Genomic DNA, 16,382 nt, shown 5'->3' on the forward strand with positions numbered 1-16,382 from the left:
TCTCAGCAAAGTAACTGATGAAATCATAGCATGCGCTTGTTTTAACCTTATCTGAATTACGAATTTTATTGTATTTACTTTATTTGTCTTATAAACTAGAAAAACTCAAAAATAGGTAACAGACCACTACTCCTTCACCTTAGAATTATCTTAAGCTTTAAATATAGGTTCAATTCTACTGATATCTCAAAAATACGACCCTAGGTCATACTTCCCTTACTCATAATAAGGAGTAGTACGATTTAGGCCCCGCTAAATACAAATTTAAAACCATTACACCCTTTTGGTGAATGATTCTGACGTGTTGCGACCTAACGACACCGCACAAATAAAACCGTCTGTTTTGGCCATATCAAGGTTGTAACTATTTTTTTGCGCCGCTGCCGAGGAACTGGTATCAGACAATATTGCTTTTATCAAACTCATTCACAAGCATTTAGTGGTGTCTAAGAAAGACAATTATACACGGACTTGGTTGTTGGATTTTTCGAACAGTCTCCAATTATATTGGAACCAAAAGGATCCTGCCTCTCCGTAGTCGTCCTGGCCACTTGGTTTGTTAAATAGTTCATGCAAAGCTCTGTTATCGAAATACCAGGGAATCTGTAGCAAAAACCAAAAATATATTTAAATTCAGGATAATTAGAGTAGATTACCATAGACTAATTTAGATTAAGGCTACCTTAGATTACCTTAGATTACTTTAGAATAACCTTAGATTGCTTTAGACTAATTTAGGAACTTAGCTTATCTGCTTAAAATTTAAAAACAAAAAGGCATACCTAGTGTATGATCCAAACCCGATCTAGATTCAAGGAGGACCAATCAGATTCTCAGAGATTGAAGGACATTCGTTCGAATTAAAACATCACATTATACAGCTCATCCAAAATGGCTGTCAATTCCATGGACTACCGAATGATGATCCTAACTCTCACCTTGATAAATTCATATCTCTTTTAAACTCCTACAAACAGCCAGGGATAGGACAAGATATAGTCCAGCTATACTTGTTCTCCTATTCTCTCATTCATAATACACAAACATGGTTTGAAGGATTGAAAAAAGATTCCATCACGTCCTAGACAGAGATGGCTACTAAATTCCTAACCAAATATTTACCTCCTTCCAAACAAACCAGACTTAAGAATGACATCATTAACTTCAAACAAAGTTATGATGAATCTCTTTACACTGCACGGGAGCAATTCAAAACCCTGCTGAAGAAATGCCCTAATCATCAGTTAGAACGGTCAGCTCAAGGAAATCTGATGAACCAAACAGCAGACGAAGCATTAGAGTTTCTCTAGAACATGACAATGCATCATCTTGAATGGAACATTGGTGAAACAACTTCATCGTCTGCACCACTCTCCGCACTTAATAATCAAACGAAGGCCATCAAATCTCTCACTGACAAGATGGAATCTCTTGCCAAACAACTCGGAGAATTGACGACGCAACCGCAGCAAGTTAACCAGGTCCAGGCTTGTGTTAATTTTACCAACCCGCAACCTACTAAAGAATACCAAGTTGAGTACGAGTGTAGTGACCCGAACTTTTCCATGTTTATATATATTAATTGAGATTGATATTTACATGATTAAATGTTTCCAACATGTTAAGAAATCAAACTTGTTAAGACTTGATTAATTGAAATATGTTTCATATAGACAATTGACCACCCAAGTTGACCGGTGATTCACGAACGTTAAAACTTGTAAAAACTATATGATGACATATATATGGATATATATATAGTTAACATGATACTATGATAAGTAAACATATCATTAAGTATATTAACAATGAACTACATATGTAAAAACAAGACTACTAACTTAATGATTTTTAAACGAGACATATATGTAACGATTATCGTTGTAAAGACATTTAATGTATATATATCATATTAAGAGATATTCATACATGATAATATCATGATAATATAATAATTTAAAATCTCATTTGATATTATAAACATTGGGTTAACAACATTTAACAAGATCGTTAACCTAAAGGTTTCAAAACAACACTTACATGTAACGACTAACGATGACTTAACGACTCAGTTAAAATGTATATACATGTAGTGTTTTAATATGTATTTATACACTTTTGAAAGACTTCAAGACACTTATCAAAATACTTCTACTTAACAAAAATGCTTACAATTATATCCTCGTTCAGTTTCATCAACAATTCTACTCGTATGCACCCGTATTCGTACTCGTACAATACACAGCTTTTAGATGTATGTACTATTAGTATATACACTCCAATGATCAGCTCTTAGCAGCCCATGTGAGTCACCTAACACATGTGGGAACCATCATTTGGCAACTAGCATGAAATATCTCATAAAATTACAAAAATATGAGTAATCATTCATGACTTATTTACATGAAAACAAAATTACATATCCTTTATATCTAATCCATACACCAACGACCAAAAACACCTACAAACACTTTCATTCTTCAATTTTCTTCATCTAATTGATCTCTCTCAAGTTCTATCTTCAAGTTCTAAGTGTTCTTCATATATTTTACAAGTTCTAGTTACATAAAATCAAGAATACTTTCAAGTTTGCTAGCTCACTTCCAATCTTGTAAGGTGATCATCCAACCTCAAGAAATCTTTGTTTCTTACAGTAGGTTATCATTCTAATACAAGGTAATAATCATATTCAAACTTTGGTTCAATTTCTATAACTATAACCATCTTATTTCAAGTGATGATCTTACTTGAACTTGTTTTCGTGTCATGATTTTGCTTCAAGAACTTCGAGCCATCCAAGGATCCGTTGAAGCTAGATCCATTTTTCTCTTTTCCAGTAGGTTTATCCAAGTAACTTAAGGTAGTAATGATGTTCATAACATCATTCGATTCATACATATAAAACTATCTTATTCGAAGGTTTAAACTTGTAATCACTAGAACATAGTTTAGTTAATTCTAAACTTGTTCGCAAACAAAAGTTAATCCTTATAACTTGAATTTTAAAATCAACTAAACACATGTTCTATATCTATATGATATGCTAACTTAATGATTTAAAACCTGGAAACACGAAAAACACTGTAAAATCGGATTTACGCCGTCGTAGTAACACCGCGGGCTGTTTTGGGTTAGTTAATTAAAAACTATGATAAACTTTGATTTAAAAGTTGTTATTCTGAGAAAATGATTTTTATTATGAACATGAAACTATATCCAAAAATTATGGTTAAACTCAAAGTGGAAGTATGTTTTCTAAAATGGTCATCTAGACGTCGTTCTTTCGACTGAAATGACTACCTTTACAAAAATGACTTGTAACTTATTTTTCTGACTATAAACCTATACTTTTTCTGTTTAGATTCATAAAATAGAGTTCAATATGAAACCATAGCAATTTGATTCACTTAAAACGGATTTAAAATGAAGAAGTTATGGGTAAAACAAGATTGGATAATTTTTCTCATTTTAGCTACGTGAAAATTGGTAACAAATCTATTCCAACCATAACTTAATCAACTTGTATTGTATATTATGTAATCTTGAGATACCATAGACACGTATACAATGTTTCGACCTATCATGTCGACACATCTATATATATTTCGGAACAACCATAGACACTCTATATGTGAATGTTGGAGTTAGCTATACAGGGTTGAGGTTGATTCCAAAATATATATAGTTTGAGTTGTGATCAATACTGAGATACGTATACACTGGGTCGTGGATTGATTCAAGATAATATTTATCGATTTATTTCTGTACATCTAACTGTGGACAACTAGTTGTAGGTTACTAACGAGGACAGCTGACTTAATAAACTTAAAACATCAAAATATATTAAAAGTGTTGTAAATATATTTTGAACATACTTTGATATATATGTATATATTGTTATAGGTTCGTGAATCAACCAGTGGCCAAGTCTTACTTCCCGACGAAGTAAAAATCTGTGAAAGTGAGTTATAGTCCCACTTTTAAAATCTAATATTTTTGGGATGAGAATACATGCAGGTTTTATAAATGATTTACAAAATAGACACAAGTACGTGAAACTACATTCTATAATTTATAAAACCTGCATGTATTCTCATCCCAAAAATATTAGATTTTAAAAGTGGGACTATAACTCACTTTCACAGATTTTTACTTCGTCGGGAAGTAAGACTTGGCCACTGGTTAATTCACGAACCTATAACAATATATACATATATATCAAAGTATGTTCAAAATATATTTACAACACTTTTAATATATTTTGATGTTTTAAGTTTATTAAGTCAGCTGTCCTCGTTAGTAACCTACAACTAGTTGTCCACAGTTAGATGTACAGAAATAAATCGATAAATATTATCTTGAATCAATCCACGACCCAGTGTATACGTATCTCAGTATTGATCACAACTCAAACTATATATATTTTGGAATCAACCTCAACCCTGTATAGCTAACTCCAACATTCACATATAGAGTGTCTTTGGTTGTTCCGAAATATATATAGATGTGTCGACATGATAGGTCGAAACATTGTATACGTGTCTATGGTATCTCAAGATTACATAATATACAATAAAAGTTGATTAAGTTATGGTTGGAATAGATTTGTTACCAATTTTCACGTAGCTAAAATGAGAAAAATTATCCAATCTTGTTTTACCCATAACTTCTTCATTTTAAATCCGTTTTGAGTGAATCAAATTGCTATGGTTTCATATTGAACTCTATTTTATGAATATAAACAGAAAACTATAGGTTTATAGTCGGAAAAATAAGTTACAAGTCGTTTTTGTAAAGGTAGTCATTTCAGTCGAAAGAACGACGTCTAGATGACCATTTTAGAAAACATACTTCCACTTTGAGTTTAATCATAATTTTTGGATATATTTTCATGTTCATAATAAAAATCATTTTCTCATAATAACAAATTTAAAATCAAAGTTTATCATAGTTTTTAATTAACTAACCCAAAACAGCCCGCGGTGTTACTACGACGGCGTAAATCCGGTTTTACGGTGTTTTTCGTGTTTCCAGGTTTTAAATCATTAAGTTAGCATATCATATAGATATAGAACATGTGTTTAGTTGATTTTAAAAGTAAAGTTAGAAGGATTAACTTTTGTTTGCGAACAAGTTTAGAATTAACTAAACTATGTTCTAGTGATTACAAGTTTAAACCTTCGAATAAGATAGCTTTATATGTATGAATCGAATGATGTTATGAACATCATTACTACCTTAAGTTCCTTGGATAAACCTACTGGAAAAGAGAAAAATGGATCTAGCTTCAATGGATCCTTGGATGGCTCGAAGTTCTTGAAGCAGAATCATGACACGAAAACAAGTTCAAGTAAGATCATCACTTGAAATAAGATTGTTATAGTTATAGAAATTGAACCAAAGTTTGAATATGATTATTACCTTGTATTAGAATGATAACCTACTGTAAGAAACAAAGATTTCTTAAGGTTGGATGATCACCTTACAAGATTGGAAGTGAGCTAGCAAACTTGAAAGTATTCTTGATTTTATGAAACTAGAACTTTTGGAATTTATGAAGAACACTTAGAACTTGAAGATAGAACTTGAGAGAGATCAATTAGATGAAGAAAATTGAAGAATGAAAGTGTTTGTAGGTGTTTTTGGTCGTTGGTGTATGGATTAGATATAAAGGATATGTAATTTTGTTTTCATGTAAATAAGTCATGAATGATTACTCATATTTTTGTAATTTTATGAGATATTTCATCCTAGTTACCAAATGATGGTTCCCACATGTGTTAGGTGACACACATGGGCTGCTAAGAGCTGATCATTGGAGTGTATATACCAATAGTACATACATCTAAAAGCTGTGTATTGTACGAGTACGAATACGGGTGCATACGAGTAGAATTGTTGATGAAACTGAACGAGGATGTAATTGTATGCATTTTTGTTAAGTAGAAGTATTTTGATAAGTGTATTGAAGTCTTTCAAAAGTGTATAAATACATATTAAAACACTACATGTATATACATTTTAACTGAGTCGTTAAGTCATCGTTAGTCGTTACATGTAAGTGTTGTTTTGAAACCTTTAGGTTAACGATCTTGTTAAATGTTGTTAACCCAATGTTTATAATATCAAATGAGATTTTAAATTATTATATTATCATGATATTATCATGTATGAATATCTCTTAATATGATATATATACATTAAATGTCTTTACAACGATAATCGTTACATATATGTCTCGTTTAAAAATCATTAAGTTAGTAGTCTTGTTTTTACATATGTAGTTCATTGTTAATATACTTAATGATATGTTTACTTATCATAGTATCATGTTAACTATATATATATATATCCATATATATGTCATCATATAGTGTTTACAAGTTTTAACGTTCGTGAATCACCGGTCAACTTGGGTGGTCAATTGTCTATATGAAACATATTTCAATTAATCAAGTCTTAACAAGTTTGATTGCTTAACATGTTGGAAACATTTAATCATGTAAATATCAATCTCAATTAATATATATAAACATGGAAAAGTTCGGGTCACTACAAAAACGACGACTCGTATTAGGGGAACATCATATATCCCTAGAAACTTGGCAAAACGAACCAAAACCGAAGAAGAAACGAGCGAGTCGGAATAATATAGTTGTATTCGTGTGGTGTAATATATGTAATATAGTGTGCTTATGCTTTATGATATATGTAAAAAAATTGCTTGTATTAATAAGTATTTTTTTTATGAATCTAACTCTTGTCTATTTTACAGTTTAAAAACACAAAATGGATAGACAACCCAATATTTTAAGAGACCTACCCGGAGACATGATTGATGAAATATTGTCTAGAGTCGGCCAGAATTCCTCGGCACAACTATTTAAGGCGAGATCAGTTTGTAAGACATTCGAAGAACGTTCCAAGAATGTCTTGGTTTATAAGAGACTTTCGTTTGAAAAATGGGGGATATCACATTGGGAAACCCATAAGTTACGATGTGTTTACTTTGACGCATATATTGCGGGGAACCCAAATGCTATTTTACGCAACGGGTTAAGAAATTATTTTGACTCAATATATCCGAATATTGGACTTCGTGATTTAGAAAAAGCGGCTAACATGCAACATAAAGAAGCATGTTATGCTTACGGATTAGTTATGTTCGCTTCTCACCAAAGTGAGAACAAGAACATCGGGCTACAACTATTAAACAAAACGTTTCCACAAGTGACGGAGTCGGTAATTGGGGTAAGAAATGAGGTTTTTAGATTGTTACGGGACTGTTGGACATTACGTAACCCTCGTCCCTTTGACGACGTTACAACACGCTGTCTTATCAACGGCCATAACGGTTATGTTCCACAAGACCAAGGATGGGAAGTAGTCCTAGTAAAACCAGAATGCATGACTTGTTTCTGGACGTATGAATTACATGTCTTTATTGCCTTTGCTGAACGACTTGTGTACTAGCTAGAATTATCTTCACAACTATCTTGTATCAAAGTTATTGTGTGCTATATTTCATGCTTTATGTAAAATAAGCGGTATTGTAAGTTTGTAAAATATTGTATAAAAGTTTGAATGCGAAATATTATTATAATCAGTTTTTCATATAGAATTGTAGTAGTTGAATTGTATATTAGCTACTAAGTATGAACTTAACGGGTAGGTACTACCCGAATTTAAACTTATAAAACGCTAATATAAAGAAAAAGCTTTTATAAATGAGTTCATATTATGCTATGAAATACTATTAACTACTCTTAATATTCTGTATGATTAACTTGTTCCATTTGACTATTTTGAAGGAAATGGCACCGACTACTCGACACACCGTGAATAGGAATGAAGAGGAATTCCGTACTTTTCTAGCTTCAAACATAGCCGCAGTACAGGCTGCGCTACATACCAACAATAAGCTTGGATCTAGCAGTACAGGAAATCGTGTAGGATGCACCTACAAAGAATTCACTGCCTGCAAACCGTTGGAATTTGATGGAACCGAAGGACCGATCGGATTGAAACGGTGGACCGAGAAGGTCGAATCGGTGTTTGCCATAAGTAAGTGTACTGAAGAGGACAAAGTGAAGTACGCTACGCATACCTTTACAGGTTCTGCATTAACATGGTGGAATACCTATCTAGAACAAGTGGGACAAGACGATGCATACGCACTACCGGGGTCAGCATTCAAGCACTTGATGAACGAGAAGTACCGTCCTAGAACCGAGGTCAATAAGCTCAAGATAGAACTTAGAGGCTTACGAACCCAAGGATTTGATATTACCACATACGAAAGACGATTCACAGAATTGTGCCTATTGTGTCCGGGAGCGTTCGAAGATGAGGAAGAGAAGATCGACGCGTTTGTGAAAGGATTACCGGAAAGAATCCAAGAAGATATAATTTCACACGAGCCCGCCTCTATACAACAGGCATGTAGAATGGTTCACAAACTAGTGAACCAGATTGAAGAAAGAATTAAAGAACAGACTGCTGAAGAGGCCAATGTGAAGCAAGTCAAAAGAAAGTGGGAGGAAAACGGTGATAAGAATCACCAATACAACAACAGCAATTACAACAATAATCGCAACAATTATCCCAACAATCGCAACATCAATCGCAACTACAACAAACGGCCCAACAACAACAACAACAACAACAGCAACTACAACAATCATCCCAACAATAATAATAATAACCGCAACAACAACAACAATCAGAAGCAGCTATGCCAAAGGTGTGAAAAGTATCACTCGGGGTTCTGCACCAAATTTTGCAACAAGTGTAAAAGAAATGGTCATAGCGCGGCGAAGTGTGAGGTCTACGGACCAGGGGTTAATAGAACGAAAGGAACAAATGGTGTCGGAACGAGTAATGGCGGAGCAAGTAGTGTCGGAGCAAGTTATGCCAATGTAGTTTGTTATAAATGTGGAAAACCGGGCCACATTATTAGAAATTTCCCGAACCAGGAGAACACGAATGGACAAGGCCGCGGAAGAGTTTTCAATATTAATGCGGCAGAGGCACAGGAAGACCCGGAGCTTGTTACGGGTACGTTTCTTATTGACAATAAATCTGCTTACGATTTATTTGATTCGGGTGCGGATAGAAGCTATATGAGTAGAGATTTTTGTGCTAAATTAAGTTATCCATTGACGCCTTTGGATAGTAAATTTTTACTCGAATTAGCAAATGGTAAATTAATTTCAGCAGATAATATATGTCGGAATCGAGAAATTAAACTGGTTAGCGAAACATTTGAGATTGATTTGATACCAGTAGAGTTAGGGAGTTTTGATGTGATAATCGGTATGGACTGGTTGAAAGAAGTGAAAGCAGAGATCGTTTGTTACAAAAATGCAATTCGCATTATACGAGAAAAAGGAAAACCCTTAATGGTGTACGGAGAAAAGGGCAACACGAAGCTACATTTTATTAGTAATTTGAAGGCACAAAAACTAATAAGAAAAGGTTGCTATGCTGTTCTAGCACACGTCGAGAAAGTACAAACTGAAGAAAAGAGCATCAATGATGTTCCCATTGCAAAAGAATTTCCCGATGTATTTCCGAAAGAATTACCGGGATTACCCCCACATCGATCCGTTGAATTTCAAATAGATCTTGTACCAGGAGCTGCACCAATAGCTCGTGCTCCTTACAGACTCGCACCCAGCGAGATGAAAGAACTGCAAAGCCAATTACAAGAACTTTTAGAGCGTGGTTTCATTCGACCAAGCACATCACCGTGGGGAGCTCCTGTTTTGTTTGTCAAGAAGAAAGATGGTACATTCAGGTTGTGTATCGACTACCGAGAGTTGAACAAACTTACCATCAAGAACCGCTACCCACTACCGAGAATCGACGACTTATTTGATCAACTACAAGGCTCGTCTGTTTATTCAAAGATTGACTTACATTCCGGGTATCATCAAATGCGGGTGAAAGAAGATGATATTCCAAAGACTGCTTTCAGAACACGTTACGGTCATTACGAGTTTATGGTCATGCTGTTTGATTTAACTAATGCACCAGCTGTGTTCATGGACCTTATGAACCGAGTGTGTGGACCATACCTTGACAAGTTTGTCATTGTTTTCATTGATGACATACTTATTTACTCAAAGAATGACCAAGAACACGGTGAACATTTGAGAAAGGTGTTAGAAGTATTGAGGAAGGAAGAATTGTACGCTAAGTTTTCAAAGTGTGCATTTTGGTTGGAAGAAGTTCAATTCCTAGGTCACATAGTGAACAAAGAAGGTATTAAGGTGGATCCGGCAAAGATAGAAACTGTTGAAAAGTGGGAAACCCCGAAAACTCCGAAACACATACGCCAATTTTTAGGACTAGCTGGTTACTACAGAAGGTTCATCCAAGACTTTTCCAGAATAGCAAAACCCTTGACTGCATTAACGCATAAAGGGAAGAAATTTGAATGGAATGATGAACAAGAGAAAGCGTTTCAGTTATTGAAGAAAAAGCTAACTACGACACCTATATTGTCATTGCCTGAAGGGAATGATGATTTTGTGATTTATTGTGACGCATCAAAGCAAGGTCTCGGTTGTGTATTAATGCAACAAACGAAGGTGATTGCTTATGCGTCTAGACAATTGAAGATTCACGAACAAAATTATACGACGCACGATTTGGAATTAGGCGCGGTTGTTTTTGCATTAAAGACTTGGAGGCACTACTTATATGGGGTCAAAAGTATTATATATACCGACCACAAAAGTCTTCAACACATATTTAATCAGAAACAACTGAATATGAGGCAGCGTAGGTGGATTGAATTATTGAATGATTACGACTTTGAGATTCGTTACCACCCGGGGAAGGCAAATGTGGTAGCCGATGCCTTGAGCAGGAAGGACAGAGAACCCATTCGAGTAAAATCTATGAATATAATGATTCATAATAACCTTACTACTCAAATAAAGGAGACGCAACAAGGAGTTTTAAAAGAGGGAAATTTAAAGGATGAAATACCGAAAGGATCGGAGAAACATCTTAATATTCGGGAAGACGGAACCCGGTATAGGGCTGAAAGGATTTGGGTACCAAAATTTGGAGATATGAGAGAAATGGTACTTAGAGAAGCTCATAAAACCAGATACTCAATACATCCTGGAACGGGGAAGATGTACAAGGATCTCAGGAAATATTTTTGATGGCCGGGTATGAAAGCCGATGTTACTAAATACGTAGGAGAATGTTTGACGTGTTCTAAGGTCAAAGCTGAGCATCAAAAACCATCAGGTCTACTTCAACAACCCGAAATCCCGGAATGGAAATGGGAAAACATTACCATGGATTTCATCACTAAATTGCCAAGGACTGCAAGTAGTTTTGATACTATTTGGGTAATAGTTGATCGTCTCACCAAATCAGCACATTTCCTGCCAATAAGAGAAGATGACAAGATGGAGAAGTTAGCACGACTGTATTTGAAGGAAGTCATCTCCAGACATGGAATACCAATCTCTATTATCTCTGATAGGGATGGCAGATTTATTTCAAGATTCTGGCAGACATTACAGCAAGCATTAGGAACTCGTCTAGACATGAGTACTGCCTATCATCCATAAACTGATGGGCAGAGCGAAAGGACGATACAAACGCTTGAAGACATGCTACGAGCATGTGTTATTGATTTCGGAAATAGTTGGGATCGACATCTACCATTAGCAGAATTTTCCTACAACAACAGCTACCATTCAAGCATTGAGATGGCGCCGTTTGAAGCACTTTATGGTAGAAAGTGCAGGTCTCCGATTTGTTGGAGTGAAGTGGGGGATAGACAGATTACGGGTCCGGAGATTATACAAGAAACTACCGAGAAGATCATCCAAATTCAACAACGGTTGAAAACCGCCCAAAGTCGACAAAAGAGCTACGCTGACATTAAAAGAAAAGATATAGAATTTGAAATTGGAGAGATGGTCATGCTTAAAGTTGCACCTTGGAAAGGCGTTGTTCGATTTGGTAAACGAGGGAAATTAAATCCAAGGTATATTGGACCATTCAAGATTATTGATCGTGTCGGACCAGTAGCTTACCGACTTGAGTTACCTCAACAACTCACGGCTGTACATAAAACTTTCCACGTCTCGAATTTGAAGAAATGTTTTGCTAAAGAAGATCTCACTATTCCGTTAGATGAAATCCAAATCAACGAAAAACTTCAATTCATCGAAGAACCCGTCGAAATAATGGATCGTGAGGTTAAAAGACTTAAGCAAAACAAGATACCAATTGTTAAGGTTCGATGGAATGCTCGTAGAGGACCCGAGTTCACCTGGGAGCGTGAAGATCAGATGAAGAAGAAATACCCGCATCTATTTCCAGAAGATTCGTCAACACCTTCAACAGCTTAAAATTTCGGGACGAAATTTATTTAACGGGTAGGTACTGTAGTGACCCGAACTTTTCCATGTTTATATATATTAATTGAGATTGATATTTACATGATTAAATGTTTCCAACATGTTAAGAAATCAAACTTGTTAAGACTTGATTAATTGAAATATGTTTCATATAGACAATTGACCACCCAAGTTGACCGGTGATTCACGAACGTTAAAACTTGTAAAAACTATATGATGACATATATATGGATATATATATATAGTTAACATGATACTATGATAAGTAAACATATCATTAAGTATATTAACAATGAACTACATATGTAAAAACAAGACTACTAACTTAATGATTTTTAAACGAGACATATATGTAACGATTATCGTTGTAAAGACATTTAATGTATATATATCATATTAAGAGATATTCATACATGATAATATCATGATAATATAATAATTTAAAATCTCATTTGATATTATAAACATTGGGTTAACAACATTTAACAAGATCGTTAACCTAAAGGTTTCAAAACAACACTTACATGTAACGACTAACGATGACTTAACGACTCATTTAAATTTATATACATGTAGTGTTTTAATATGTATTTATACACTTTTGAAAGACTTCAAGACACTTATCAAAATACTTCTACTTAACAAAAATGCTTACAATTATATCCTCGTACAATACACAGCTTTTAGATGTATGTACTATTAGTATATACACTCCAATTATCAGCTCTTAGCAGCCCATGTGAGTCACCTAACACATGTGGGAACCATAATTTGGCAACTAGCATGAAATATCTCATAAAATTACAAAAATATGAGTAATCATTCATGACTTATTTACATGAAAACAAAATTACATATCCTTTATATCTAATCCATACACCAACGACCAAAAACACCTACAAACACTTTCATTCTTCAATTTTCTTCATCTAATTGATCTCTCTCAAGTTCTATCTTCAAGTTCTAAGTGTTCTTCATATATTTTACAAGTTCTAGTTACATAAAATCAAGAATTCTTTCAAGTTTGCTAGCTCACTTCCAATCTTGTAAGGTGATCATCCAACCTCAAGAAATCTTTGTTTCTTACAGTAGGTTATCATTCTAATACAAGGTAATAATCATATTCAAACTTTGGTTCAATTTCTATAACTATAACCATCTTATTTCAAGTGATGATCTTACTTGAACTTGTTTTCGTGTCATGATTTTGCTTCAAGAACTTCGAGCCATCCAAGGATCCGTTGAAGCTAGATCCATTTTTCTCTTTTCCAGTAGGTTTATCCAAGGAACTTAAGGTAGTAATGATGTTCATAACATCATTCGATTCATACATATAAAACTATCTTATTCGAAGGTTTAAACTTGTAATCACTAGAACATAGTTTAGTTAATTCTAAACTTGTTCGCAAACAAAAGTTAATCCTTCTAACTTGAATTTTAAAATCAACTAAACACATGTTCTATATCTATATGATATGCTAACTTAATGATTTAAAACCTGGAAACACGAAAAACACCGTAAAATCGGATTTACGCCGTCGTAGTAACACCGCGGGCTGTTTTGGGTTAGTTAATTAAAAACTATGATAAACTTTGATTTAAAAGTTGTTATTCTGAGAAAATGATTTTTATTATGAAAATGAAACTATATCCAAAAATTATGGTTAAACTCAAAGTGGAAGTATGTTTTCTAAAATGGTCATCTAGACGTCGTTCTTTCGACTGAAATGACTACCTTTACAAAAATGACTTGTAACTTATTTTTCTGACAATAAACCTATACGTTTTCTGTTTAAATTCATAAAATAGAGTTCAATATGAAACCATAGCAATTTGATTCACTTAAAACGGATTTAAAATGAAGAAGTTATGGGTAAAACAAGATTGGATAATTTTTCTCATTTTAGCTACGTGAAAATTGGTAACAAATCTATTCCAACCATAACTTAATCAACTTGTATTGTATATTATGTAATCTTGAGATACCATAGACACGTATACAATGTTTCGACCTATCATGTCGACACATCTATATATATTTCGGAACAACCATAGACACTCTATATGTGAATGTTGGAGTTAGCTATACAGGGTTGAGGTTGATTCCAAAATATATATAGTTTGAGTTGTGATCAATACTGAGATACGTATACACTGGGTCGTGGATTGATTCAAGATAATATTTATCGATTTATTTCTGTACATCTAACTGTGGACAACTAGTTATAGGTTACTAACGAGGACAGCTGACTTAATAAACTTAAAACATCAAAATATATTAAAAGTGTTGTAAATATATTTTGAACATACTTTGATATATATGTATATATTGTTATAGGTTCGTGAATCAACCAGTGGCCAAGTCTTACTTCCCGACGAAGTAAAAATCTGTGAAAGTGAGTTATAGTCCCACTTTTAAAATCTAATATTTTTGGGATGAGAATACATGCAGGTTTTATAAATGATTTACAAAATAGACACAAGTACGTGAAACTACATTCTATGGTTGAATTATCGAAATCGAATATGCCCCTTTTTATTAAGTCTGGTAATCTAAGAATTAGGGAACAGACACCCTAATTGACGCGAATCCTAAAGATAGATCTATTGGGCCTAACAAACCCCATCCAAAGTACCGGATGCTTTAGTACTTCGAAATTTATATCATATCCGAAGGGTGTCCCGGAATGATAGGGATATTCTTAAATATGCATCTTGTTAATGTCGGTTACCAGGTGTTCACCATATGAATGATTTTTATCTCTATGTATGGGATGTGTATTGAAATATGAAATCTTGTGGTCTATTATTATGATTTGATATATATAGGTTAAACCTATAACTCACCAACATTTTTGTTGACGTTTTAAGCATGTTTATTCTCAGGTGATTATTAAGAGCTTCCGCTGTCGCATACTTAAATAAGGACGAGATTTGGAGTCCATGCTTGTATGATATTGTGTAAAATCTGCATTCAAGAAACTTATTTTGTTGTAACATATTTGTATTGTAAACCATTATGTAATGGTCGTGTGTAAACAGGATATTTTAGATTATCATTATTTGATAATCTACGTAAAGCTTTTTAAACCTTTATTGATGAAATAAAGGTTATGGTTTGTTTTAAAATGAATGCAGTCTTTGAAAAACGTCTCATACAGAGGTCAAAACCTCGCAACGAAATCAATTAATATGGAACGTTTTTATTCAATAAGAACGGGACATTTCAACGAGAACCCTGACGGTTCAGTCTGTTACGTTCAATACCCATCTCATCAATCAAATCCCAGATTCAATCAACAACCTAGGGTTAACCAATTCCAAAGAAACAACCAGCCTTTTCGCTATCGTTACCCACCTTATTCACCCCCAACAATCTTAATTGACCTACGATCAACCACTTCCACTAACTGGTCCACCCGCTGAGGAAAATTCCCCAACCACCTAAATTACGAAAGTAACCAACCCTACTCTCGGGACTGATGATCAGTTGACTCGGTTCATCCAAGGACAACAACAGTTGAATTAGAGAAATGCATCTAGACAAGACTAGACGGAGATACTAATGAGAAATTAATTGGTTCTGCTCAAAAGTCTAGAAACGCAACTCGGACATTTATCACAACGCCTTGAAACCTGACCACAAGGGAGAGTACCTAGTAATACTATCCAAAATCCCCACATAGAGGAAGCTAAGCAAATGGACTTCGTAATCTCAGAGGAAGAACCACAGAGAAGGTCAGCTAGGCTCAAGAATAACTCAACATATACTCAGAAGCTGTCCACTGCAACTCCAGTACGTGTACCTTATCCTGGAAGGCTACAGGAGGAACCATCCAAGCTTGATTCCTTCAAACTCGATGGAAGATTCCTGGACACCATGTCCAAAGTTTCCAATCTAAAGAGATACATCCGAAGGCTTCTCTCTACAAAGGAAAGGATACTTGATTCTAACAAAATTCCACTGAGTGAAGAATGATCGGCATT

Source organism: Rutidosis leptorrhynchoides, chromosome 11 (assembly GCF_046630445.1).
Source record: "Rutidosis leptorrhynchoides isolate AG116_Rl617_1_P2 chromosome 11, CSIRO_AGI_Rlap_v1, whole genome shotgun sequence".
NCBI classification, from domain to species: Eukaryota; Viridiplantae; Streptophyta; class Magnoliopsida; order Asterales; family Asteraceae; genus Rutidosis; species Rutidosis leptorrhynchoides.